We start from the raw sequence: 12,735 nt of genomic DNA on the forward strand, positions 1-12,735 counted from the left end.
TACAGTGCAATGGAGCAGCTTGGTACCCGTTGCCAGGGTACCACTCTCTCAGTAGGGTTTCTAGGGTAACTGTCATCTCAACATCCTCGAGTTTGTATTCTGGCTATTCCTAGTACGAAGATGACAATCTGCTTCAATGCCTGAAGGTCTAATTCTGTTCACTATTTACGACTTTCCTGCCCTCCTTCCTCATGCCCCATTCTTTCCAAAAACCCTTGCACATTGGCCTCCCTACTACTTGACCACTCTCTTGGAGGAAGCACGTCCTCACAGCCTCCAAACGCAGCACTCTCCTGCCAGACCTCCATGCAGCCGATCTCTTCGCTGGAGCGTTTAAACTGTTCAGCGCCCTTCCTTTTGAAACCCTGTCGTTTATTGGCTTCTTGGGAATTATACTCTGGATTTTTCTCCTCTCTGACTAATCCATCTTTGTTGCTGTCATCCCCTCCCACCTTTTGTCCCTCAAATGTCAGCATTCCCCAAGGTTCTGCCCTGAGCTACATTTTTTCTTTGCTCTATATATTTATTCCCACTAGAATCAACCCACTCACATGCTTATTACAATAATGGGCCAATGCAGACAAGTTTAATGAAAAAAGTAAAAAATGTCACACAAAATTCTAGACATAAACATTTCTATCTATCTATATATATGCATATAGTTGCATTTCATAAAAATCAGATCATTCTATGTTTGGTAACCTGATTTTTAAAAATTCAATAATCACTTGGGGTCGAGAGTTCGAGGCCAGCCTGGCCAACTTGGTGAAACCCCGTCTGTACTAAAAATACAGAAATTAGCCAGGCGTGGTGGTGCACACCTGTAATCCAAGCTACTCAGGAGGCTGAGGCAGGAGAATCACTTGAACCTGGCAGGCAGAGGTTGCAGTGAGCTGAGATTGCACCACTACACTCCAGCCTGGGTGACAGGGTGAGAATATAACTCAAAAAAAAAAAAAAGAGAAAAGAAAAAATTCAATAATATGGTTTGAATATATGTATATGCCAATACAGGATTATCATCATTTTAGGTGTACCATATTGTATTTGTTTTCTAGGGCTGCCATAACAAAGTGCAGCAGCCTGGGTGGCTGAAGATAGCGGTCCCCAACCTTTTTGGCACAGGGACCAGTTTTGTGGAAGACAATTTTTCCACAGACCAGGGTGGGGGTGGGAGGAGATAGTTTTGGGATGATTCAAGCCATTACATTTATTGTGTACTTTATTTCTATTATTATTACATTGTAATATATAAGGAAATAATTATACAACCCACCATAATGTAGAATCAATGTAAGCCCTGAGCTTGTTTTTCTGCAACTAGATGGTCCCATGTGGGGGTGATGGGAGACAGTGACAGGTCATCAGGCATTGGATTCTCATAAGGGCCCACAACCTAGATCCCTTACATGTGCAATTCACAATAGGGTTTGCACTCCTATGAGAATCTAATGCTGCTGCTGATCTGACAGGAGGTGAAGCTCAGGCAGGAATGAGAGCGATGGAGAGGGCTATAAATACAGATGAAGCTTTGCTTGCTTGCCCACTACTCAACTCCTGCTGTGTGGCCCAGTTCCTAACAGGCCACGGACAGGGAGTTGGAGACCCCCGGCTTAAACAACAGAAATGTATTGTCTCACAGGTCTAGAGACTAGAAGCTGACATGAAGGTGTCAACAGGGTTAGTTTCTTCTGAGGTCTTGCTCTTGGCTTGTAGAAGGTCATCTTCTCTGTGTCTTTTCATGGTCTTCCCTCTGTGTATGTCTAAGATAGTGGGTTAGGGCCCAGTCTCTTTAAAGACCCTACCTCCAATTACAGTCACCTTCTGAGGCCCTGGGGGTAGAACTGAACACATGAATGGGGGGAACAATTCAGCTCATAGTGTGTGTGTGTGTGTGTGTGTGTGTGTGTGTGTATATAGATATACACACAAATTTTTTCTTTGCATATACACACACACACACACACACACATCCTGGTCTCTAATTAGTGCAGCCCTTGTCTACACACACACACACACACACACCCCCAGGGTCTCACTCTGTCATCCAGGCTGGAGTGCAGTAGTGTGATCATAGCTCACTGCAGCCTTGACCTCTTGGGCTAGAGTGATCCTCCCACCTCAGCCTCCTGAGTAGCTAGGACCACAGGTGCATGCCAGTACAGCCAGTTAATTTTTTTTCTTTTGTAGAGACGAAGTCTCACTCTGTTGCCCAGGCTAGTCTCGAACACCTGGGCTTAAGCAATTCTCCCATGTTGGCCTCCCAAAGTGCTGCGATTACAGGCATGAGCCACCGTCTCTGGCCATAGCATGCATATATATATGTGTGTGTGTGTGTATGTGTGTATATATGTGTGTGTGTGTATGTGTGTATATATATGTGTGTGTGTGTGTGTATACATATATATATATTTTTTGAGACAGAGTCTCACTCTGTTGCCCAGGCTGGAGTGCAGTGGCATGATCTCCGCTCACTGCAAGAACTGTCTCCTGGGTTCACGCCATTCTCCTGCCTCAGCCTCCTGAGTAGCTGGTACTACAGGTGCCCGCCACCACGCCTGGCTAATTTTTTGTATTTTTAGTAGAGATGGGGTTTCATCAGGTTAACCAGGATGGTCTCGATCTCCTGACCTCGTGATCTGCCTGCCTCGGCCTCCCAAAGTGCTGGGATTACAGGTGTGAGCCATTGCGCCTGGCCCATAGCACATATATTTTTAAAAGGAATTCATTCGTGGTCATTTAAGCCATTTTTTCAAGTATTTAAATAATACCATGATAGTTATCTTTTATCCTTAGTTTCGGAATTTTCTTGTCATCCCGTTGCTTGATGAGTTGAATTTCAGGAGTGGTATAGACGAAATGCCAACTTCCCCTGTGAAACTGACCACAGGCAACCATTCCTTAACCTGCGACCCTGTGCTCTGCTGCGTGCTCCATCATCGTGGTAATTGTTCTACTCCGCCCTGTGGGGGCGCCCTTAGTTACATTTTTGTCAATACACTTAATGTCAAAGACTGGTTCTTACTTGTCCCTGCACCCTCCCAGCCTAGAGCACATTTGTGGGATTCTGTGGATGGACGGAATTCACCAAAGTTACCCTAATTCCCTTGAGGTGCTCAACACTTTCAAGGTTCAAACCTTGTATTTTTCACATCATTTAGGCTCCCTTTGTCTCCTTTTCTTCTTGGTTCTTTCTTTCCATACTCTTTTTATTTTTTATCCTAAAGAGATTTTTCAAAGCTTTGCCTCAAACTCACTGAACATCTGTGTTAACCTAGATAGCTAGATTTGTGGCACTGTTAAAACACCTAAGTTAAGAAATGGAATTTTTATTATGCACTTTCCCTTTTGCCAGGAGGATAATAAATATTTAGCGAAGAGCTGATTGAGATCAAGTAACATGGTAAGTTTTTCTTGTGGTGATGAGTTTACGCGTGGACAGAACCATCACAGGGGCCTGAAAATATTCACCTAGTGTAACTTAGCGCTTCACCCTATTTGCACCTTTCCAGTGAATTAGACGTGCATTTCACCTTTTCCAGTTGTTCCTACCAACCTGTGCTTGACAGCTCCCATGTTTTGCCTAAACCTCAATGATCAACGCTGCTAATAAACTGCTGTTCTATGTCTCAGTAGATGTGGATGCCAACCTCCCTCAGCAACAGAGGACAAGGGCTGCACTAATTAGAGAACAGGACATGTTCAAAGGGAAATGCCCTTAAATTTGGTGGTTTGTGGAGGATAGATTTTTATCCAAGGAAACATATTGTTTGGAAACTCTTTCAGTTATTTCTAAACAAATTGGTTTAGAAATAACTAAAATTAAAAAGTAATATTACTGGCTGGGTGCGGCAGCTCATACCTGTAATCCCAGCACTTTGGGAGGCTAAGGCAGGTGAATTGCCTGAGGTCAGGAGTTCGAGACCAGCCTGGCCAACATGGTGAAACCCCCATCTCTACTAAAAATAGAAAAATTAGCCGGGCGTGGTGGTGCACGCCTGTAGTCCCAGCTACTCAGGAGGTTGAGGCAGGAGAATTGCTTGAACCTGAGGGACGGAGGTTACAGTGAGCCAAGATCGCGCCACTGCAATCCAGCCTGGGAGACAGCTGGCTGGAGCTCTGTCTTAAAAGACAGAGGCTGTGTCTTAAAAAACAAACAAAAAAAGCAATCTTATTACTTTTGAAATTAAAAAGTAATCTTATTCATCAAAAAAATTAGGAAATACTGGCCAGTCACAGTGGCTTAAGCCTGTAATTCCAGCAATTTTGGAGGCTGACATGGAAGGATAGCTTGAGGCCAGGAGTTGGAGATCAGCCTGGGCAACATAGCAAGACCCCTGTCTCTACAAAAAGTAACCAAATTAGCCAGCCGTGGTGGTGTACACCTGAAGTCCCATCAACTCAGGAGGCTGAAGTGGGAGAATCACTTGAGCCTAGGAGTTTGAGGCTGCTGTGAGCTATGATCATGCTACTACATTCCAGCCTCAGGGACAGAGTGAAGCCCTGTCTCTAAAAATAAAATATTTGGAAATATTATAGGAATAAAAAAAACCCTCTTGGCCGGGTGCGGTGGCTCACGCTTGTAATCCCAGCACTTTGGGAGGCCGAGGCGGGCGGATCACCAGGTCAGGAGATCGAGACCACGGTGAAACCCCGTCTCTAGTAAAAATACAAAAAAATTAGCCGGGCGTGGTGGTGGGTGCCTGTAGTCCCAGCTACTCGGAGAGGCTGAGGCAGGAGAATGGCATGAACCCGGGAGGCGGAGCTTGCAGTGAGCCGAGATTGCGCCACTGCATTCCAGCCTGGGTGACAGAGCCAGACTCCGTCTCAAAAAAAAAAAAAAAAAAGCAAAAAAACCCTTTTAGATAATAATAAAATATAATACTCTCCCCTGTACCCACATATAACACAAGAAGTAAAATATTATACATTCAGTTTAAACTCCTTATTCTTTTTTAATTCTTTCCTCCTTTCTTCCCTTGCAGATATAACAAATATCCTGAATTTTGTGTTCAGCATCGCTTTTGATTTTTTCTGAATTTTAGAATACATGTATTTAACTATAAACAATGTATCCTGTTGTAATTCATATAAAAGATATCATAATACATGGAAACTCCAGCAAATTTCTCTTTCCATTCAACATCATTTTTTTCTGAAATCCGTTTATTCTTACATTTCTAATTATTTCATTTCACTCTCATATAATATTCTATTTTCTGAATAGTCCACAATTTCTTTATCTAGTCTCCTAATAATGGATATATAGGTTGTTTTTAGTTTTTTTTTTTTTTTTACTATTAAAAACAGGGCTTGAATGAAAGCTCTTGGACATGTCTTCTTCTGCACAGTACTAATTGCCTAGATGGAGGTATTGGATGAGAGTTCTGTTGTTTCACCTCCTCATCAGCATTTGGTGCTGTTTCCACTGTGGTTTCTTCATTATCATTGCTTACTACCGAAAGTTGTGCAGAACAAGAATTGTCTTAGTCGTTTCAGGCTGCTGTAACAAAACAGCATATACTGGGTGGCTTAAACAGCAGACATATATTTCTTATAGTTCTGGAGGCTGGATGTCCAAGATCAAGGTGATTATGATAAATATGCATATTTTTAGTGGTTATTTTAGTGGCTATTTCCAGAATAGTCACTTAAAAATAAGGCAAAGAAGTACAGCTAGAAAGCCAGTAGAGAAATTAAAATTTTTGATTAAACTAAAAGAAGGCAGGAAAGGAGTTACAAAGAATCAAAATATAAGATCAGTTATATAGTTATACAGTTTGATCTTACATTTTAATTCTTTATAACTCTTTGTGTTTTATTTAACAGAAAACAAATAAAATGGTAGGCCTAAATCAAATCATATCAATAATTACATCAAATGTAAAGGTACTAGGCATGCTCATTAAAAACAGATTATCAGACTAGATTTATTAAAAATCAAGACCTAACTACATGCTGTTTAAAAGGGTTACCCTGTGTAAAGTATCAGAGGGAACGAAATCAAATAATGGAAAAAGATATACTATGTAAACAGTACATATAAAAAATCTGAGATGACTACATTAATACCAGATAAAAGAGACTTCAACACAAGGAAGAGAAACAAGTTTTTTTTTTTTTTTTTTTTTTGAGACAGAGTCTAGCTCTGTCGCCCAGACTGGAGTGCAGTGGCGCAATCTCGGCTCACTGCAAGCTCCGCCTCCCGGGTTCACGTCATTCTCCTGCCTCAGCCTCTCCGAGTAGCTGGGACTACAGGCGCCCGCCACCACGCCCGGCTAATTTTTTGTATTTTTAGTAGAGACAGGGTTTCACTGTGGTCTCGATCTCCTGACCTCGTGATCCGCCCGCCTCGGCCTCCCAAAGTGCTGGGATTACAAGTGTGAGCCACCGCGCCTGGCCTGAGAAACAAGTTTTAGTAAGCGTAAAAGAATGGGCCAGGCAGTGGTGCTATGATTGTAATCCCAGCACCTGGGAGGCTAAGGCAGGCGGATCGCTTGAGTCCAGGCATTTGAGACCAGTTTGGGTAACATAATGAGACCTTATGTCTACAAAAAAAAAAAAAAAAAAATTCACCAAGCATGGTGGTGTGTGCCTGTATTCCCAGCTATTCTGAAGGTAGAGGTGGGAGGATCTCGAGTACAGGAATTTAAGGCTGCAGTGAACTGTGATCATGTCACTGCACTTCAGTCTGGGTAATAGAGTGAGACCCTGTCTCAAAAATAAATAAATAACTAAACTAAACTAAATAATAAACAAAAGGATTAAAATCTTACAGATTTTCTGACCACAAAATAATTAAGTTAGAAATGAATAGCTATATGTAGAAATTAAACAACTTACTCTTTTTTTCATAAAGCTATATTTATTCCATTTAAATGACAACCTTTATTCTGAGATTATATTCTTCCTAATTTTAGGGGCTAAAATATATTTTCTTTTACATAATGATGCTGATAGCAGGTGGTTATTTGTTTTGTTTTTATGTCCTTAGCTGGCAAAATTAAAAGCCAGAAACTGAGGCCCCAATTTTTTTTTTTAATACAAATCTACTGATGCTTAAAACTCAGAGCTTAGGAACCACAGATTTGGTAAAGACCAATCTTCTTGTTGCATATTTCACAATATTGAATTCTTTCTTGTTGAGTTCCCCATACAAGTTATGAAGCAGGATAAAAGTCAGTCTTATATTAAGTCAGTGTAAATATGGCCTTAATTTCAATCACCAAAGAAATGTATTTTTGTTGTACACCATGGTTACAGCATGTTTCATTAAAACTAATTATATTAGTACCTACCTATAGAGTATCAATTTAAAAGTTATAATGCCACGTCTATGATGTCATTACTTCTATAGAACTAGCCTGTGTCACATGTGTGAGCAATATTGGTTCAATGCAGAAACGAAGAACGCTGGATGTCCAAGCAGGCCAGTTTTCTGGGTTACGGTTTCAGTGGTACCATAGATGGCTGCCAGTCTCAATGTACACTTTGGCCCATTCATCTTTATAAATCATACTATATAGCTTTGATATTTATATACATTTATACTGAGAAGAAATATGCATTACAAAAAAGCACAGTTTAGTGGGTTTCATGTGTCAGAAATAACTCCATATTTCACAATTATTTTTATGTCATTAGCTACCCTTGATAAAGAACGATTCCATATAAATGTACAAACTGGGACATAATTTTATAAAACCTTAAAGAGATCTTTGTAAATCACAGTGTGCTTGCTTATAAACAAATCAAATCAATTAATCTTCATTTCTTCAAACTGTCAAAAACAAAAGAGTAGCTGGACATTACTTTTTATAATCAGTTTCAGAGAAAATACAGGAATAATGATCAATGGCATTTTGGAGCAGATAAAACTGCTGAGTTTTATGTTTGGGTCTTTCATTCTGTGATTTGCTATAATAGTATTCCTTCCTATTAGCTGTTCTTGACAATATTAGTTCTATATTCATTTGAAATGAGCATTTATATTAAACTTCAAAATTACCTCTGGTAGTATTCAGAATATATGTCAGAAACCCCTAAAAGCAATTTCTGTTTTCCTCTTAATTAAGATAACATTAAGTCTTGTTAATAACTATTGAAACGACAACTTCAGATTTTCAAGGCCAGTAGGATGCCTTGCAGTAAGCATGCATAGGCTGGTGCATCTGGCCAAGTTATAATGCAGTTAACAATGCTTAGTTCTTCTTGTTTTTCCTCAAATAGTGATCCCGTGTAGACTTTTCATAGCCATGGTTATTTTAAAATAAATCCAAGACGGCAGGATTGAGATTATCAAGCCCTTAAGAGCATGGCTCAGGTATCCATTGGTTTGGGATTGCAGGCCTACTGTTTTAATTGCAGACTTCAAAATGTCTCCAAAGAGGGCTCATCCAAAGTTGGCTTTCGGATTTTAGCCAGTTTTGTAGCTACAAAGTATGGCAGGACACTCTGCACAAAGATGCCCTTGCTCCTATACTCCTCATGGAGGCACTGAGAGAAGAAATCAATGAAAGTCTTGGTTGCAGAACAGATGGTCAACAGTGGGACAGGGAACATGCCTCTGCCTGCTGAGAGGTTCAGATTCGCCCCTTTAGATCTTTCCATCATGCCAGGTGCACCAATTGTGTCATCTTACAAACAGAAAGAATATTAATATTTATCATTTTCTTGATCATATTGTCCAAGTCAGGAATGTCCAAAAAGTATTTGGGATCCTCATATGACATTCCCACGTTGTTCACTAAGACGCCGATTTCAAGACCAGCCAAGCCTGTTTTAATTTTATCATAAATATCTTCTGATGCAAAGTCAACAGCAATGGTTCTTGCCTCCACTTTGAATTTTTCTTTTATTTCCCTAGAAACCTGGTCAAGTTTATCCTGTAATCTGCTGATAAGGACAACCATCATTCTACGCTTTGCTAACTCTTCTGCATGTGATTTTTCAATTGCATCAGTACTACCTGTGACAACTGCCCATTCCCCAAGCCCTGGGCCGACCTCCAACTCATTCCCCACTCCCCAGACCCAGAGGTGAAGAGCGAGTAACAGATTCGCAGGGCTAGGTTGGCCACGGTGCCCGTGCCCACCCAGTACAGGAAGCTGGCGGTGGGGAGAGCGCTCTCCATGGCTTTCCACCAGGCCTCACTACCTTCGTGAATCTAAACAACTTACTTCTAAATAAACCATGGATAAAAGCAAAACTCATGAGAAGAAATCCAAGAAGAAAATTAGAAAATACTTTAAATTCTGATAATAAAGATACAACATATGAAAATGTGTGGGATGCAGGTAAGGTGGTCCTTACAGGAAAATTTATAGTTTTAAATACTTGTATTAGAAAAGAAAAAAGTTTAAAATTAATCTAAGTTTTTATCTTAAGAATCTAGAATGAGATGAGCAAATTAAACCCAAAGAAAATAGACCGGAAGTACTTATAAAGATAAAAGGTATAAATAAAATAGAAAACAAACAGTAGCTTAAACTAACAAAGCAAAAAGTTGTTTTTCTGAAAAAAAAAATTAATGAAATGGATTAACTCCAGCAAGAGTGATTGAAAAAAATTGATCATTCAGACATTAAATAAATAACAGACTAAAAACAACTTAAACTAAATAGAAAAATTCCTTGAAAAACATAGCTTACCAAAACAGACCCAGATGAAAGAGAAAATAAGAATAGTTCTATATCTTTTAAATAAATTGAATTTTCTTTCATCAACCTCTTCTCAAATACAATTCCAGAAGCAAATGAATTGACTGGTGAACTTTACCAAACACTTAAAAAGAAGTATCAATTTTACAAAAACCATTTCAAAAACCATTTCCACCCCATGTCATGAGGCAGGAGAATCCTGAAGCCAATACCTGACAAAGACATAGCAATAAAAAGAATAAAGATATCATTAACTGGTTACCTTCATGAACGTAAATGTTTTTTTTTCATACAATGTTAGCAATTCAAATCCAGCAATATATGAAAAGGACAATATATGTTGATCAAGTGAGGGTTTTCTCAGAAATGTAAAGGTTTATTTATTTATTTTTTGAGAGGGACTGTCTCTGTCACCAGGCTGGATTGCAGTGGCATGATCTCTGCTCACTGCAACCTCCGCCTCCTGGATTCAAGCAATTCTCCTGTCTTAGCCTCCTGAGTAGCTGGGATTACAGGCACGCACCACCACGCTTGGCTAATTTTTGTATTTTTAGTTGAGACGGGGTTTCGCCATGTTGGTCAGGCTGGTCTCGAACACCTGACCTCAGGTGATCCACCAGCCTCTGCCTCCTGAAGTGCTGGGATTACAGGCGTGAGCCACCACACCTGGCCCTAAAGGTTTTTTTTAGCATCCAATTATTAAGCAATGTAATCTATCATATTAGTAAAATAAAGAAGAAAACTATTGTCAATAAGTGCAGGAAGAACATATGACAAAATTCAACACCCCAACATATAAAAACTCTCAGCAAACCAGAAATAGAAGAAAATTTTCTCAACCTGATAAAGGGCATCTAGAGAGATCCTAAAGGTAACATTATACTTAATGATGAAATTTCTGATGCTTTCCTTCTAAGACTGGGAATATGCAAAAATGTCGTCATAAATTTGTTTAATATAGTTGCTGCCTTGGCATCCATTTTTAGGCCCAACATAAGTTGTTTACAACCAAGTCATGGCCCATCACCTTTGCCCTAGTTAAAACTTCCCCCAGCTGCCTGGTTGTTTTTGCTATAGCCCACTTGCTTTTCATCCTACTAACTCAAAACCCCATACACCCCACAGCCGCTACCACTGTAAAACCGAATCATCAATACCAGAGTCAGGTAACCAAGTTCTCCAATCTGTATTTTCCTTAAACTATCCAGTCCACAAGCCTAGGAGATAGTGCCCACGGACCTTAATGAAGACTTAGTCCCAGAAGTCCCTCCCCATCCCCGACCCACCCACTGGGTGAACTCCTCGAAGCCTCCAGACTCCCCATCGGCCTCCTGCAGGCACCCTTCACCTCTCTGGGACCTATGAGTAATACATTTCTTTGGTTTCATGCATTTTGGTTTTATTTCCTCATCACATCTCACCTGACTGATACACAGGAATCTAACTTTTCCCTCAGTTAGAGTTCTCCTAGAGAGGGGTTATCTTGCCCTATGGGCACTCTTGAGATGGGACTTGGCTTTAGAGGTGGGGCTTAGACACCAAACCAGACTGAGGACTAGCTAAAAGCAGGGGACAGCCAGACGCATTGTCTCACGCCTGTAATCCCAGCACTTTGGGAGGCTGAGGCGAGTGGATCACCTGAGGTCAGGAGTTTGAGACCAGCCTGGCCAACATGGCGAAACCCTGTCTCTAATAAAAATACAAAAATTAGCCTGGCGTGGTGGCGGGAGCCTGTAATCCCAGCTACTCCGGAGGCTGAGGCAGGAGAATCACTTGAACCCGGGAGGTGGAGGTTGCAGTGAGCCAAGATCGTGCCACTGCACTCCAGCCCGGGGCGATACAGCGAGGCTCTATCTCATAAATAAATAAATGCATAAAAGAGGGAGCAAAATCAGCTTTCAATCAGACATGCCTGCCAGTATGCCATGTCACTTTACTGTTGTCATGGCAACATCTGGTCGTTACTGCCCCTTTTTATGGCAATGACGCAATGACCCAAAAGTTGCGGCTCCTTCCCTAGAAATTTCTGCATAGACTGCCCTTTAATCTGCGTGTAATTAAAAGTGGGCATAAATATGATTGCAGACCTGCCCAGAGCTGCTGCTGTCTGCCTTTGGGGTGGCCCTGTCTGCAGGAGTCATTGCAGAGCTGCAACATTGATGCTTCAGTAAAGCTGTTTCCTTCTACCTGTGGCAGGTCCTTGAATTCTTTCCTGGGCAAAGCCAAGAACCCAGCAGGCCATGCTACACTTTGGGGCTTGCCTGCCCTGCGTCACTCTCTAGAGACCTCAAGATGAAATTAGAAAGAAACCATAACAATGGAAACCACAACAGATCTACTATTTTGCTTTTTTCATTGTTCAACATAGAAAAAGGAAGCGCTGTAAAATAAGTATTTAATGCTATTTGCTGGTCTGCTTTTTTTGTGGTGGCATGGACTAGCAATTCTGAAACATTTTTGTGTTCTAGGCTTGAGGATATGAGTAAATGTATTGAGGATCATGGGAGGAAGAAGCTACAGATGTGAAAAGTGGGAAGCATGGAATATAGATGCAGTTTTAAATTGGAATTACAGGTTATCAGCTTGAACACACAGTCTTTTAACATTGAAGAAAGTAAACTTCTATACATATATGTGTCTATGTTTTTTTAAAGATAGAAACAGAGATGAACAAACACATATATATTTTCCACTAAAAGGAATTTAAGGCCCCTTGGAGAAATGACAGATTGCAGAGCTGGAAAGACAAAGTACATGATGAGGCTGGAACATTTGACTAAATCAGATAGAAGAGAGGCAACCATTCAATGAATGTCAAATTCAATAGGGGCGGCCGGGCGCTATGGCTCACACCTGGAATCCCAGCACTTTGGGAGGCTGAGGTGGGCGGATCACCTGAGGTCAGGAGTTTGAGACCAATCTGGCCACCATGGTAAAGCCCTGTCTCTACTAAAAATAGAAAAATTAGTCGGGCATGGTGGTAGGTGCATGTAGTCCTAGCTACTCAGGAGGCTGAGGCACAAGAATCGCTTGAATCCGGGAGGCAGAGGTTGCAGTGAGCTGAGATCTCCCCACT

At 40.9% G+C, this 12,735-nt stretch overlaps 1 pseudogene; it reads right to left on the reverse strand.

Moving 5' to 3' along the window:
• Positions 1-6,892: 6,892 nt before the first annotated feature.
• Positions 6,893-9,165, reverse strand: LOC129463507 (very-long-chain 3-oxoacyl-CoA reductase-like; annotated as a pseudogene).
• Positions 9,166-12,735: the final 3,570 nt, after the last annotated feature.

The sequence above is a fragment of the Symphalangus syndactylus genome, chromosome 2 (assembly GCF_028878055.3).
Source record: "Symphalangus syndactylus isolate Jambi chromosome 2, NHGRI_mSymSyn1-v2.1_pri, whole genome shotgun sequence".
NCBI classification, from domain to species: domain Eukaryota; kingdom Metazoa; phylum Chordata; class Mammalia; order Primates; family Hylobatidae; genus Symphalangus; species Symphalangus syndactylus.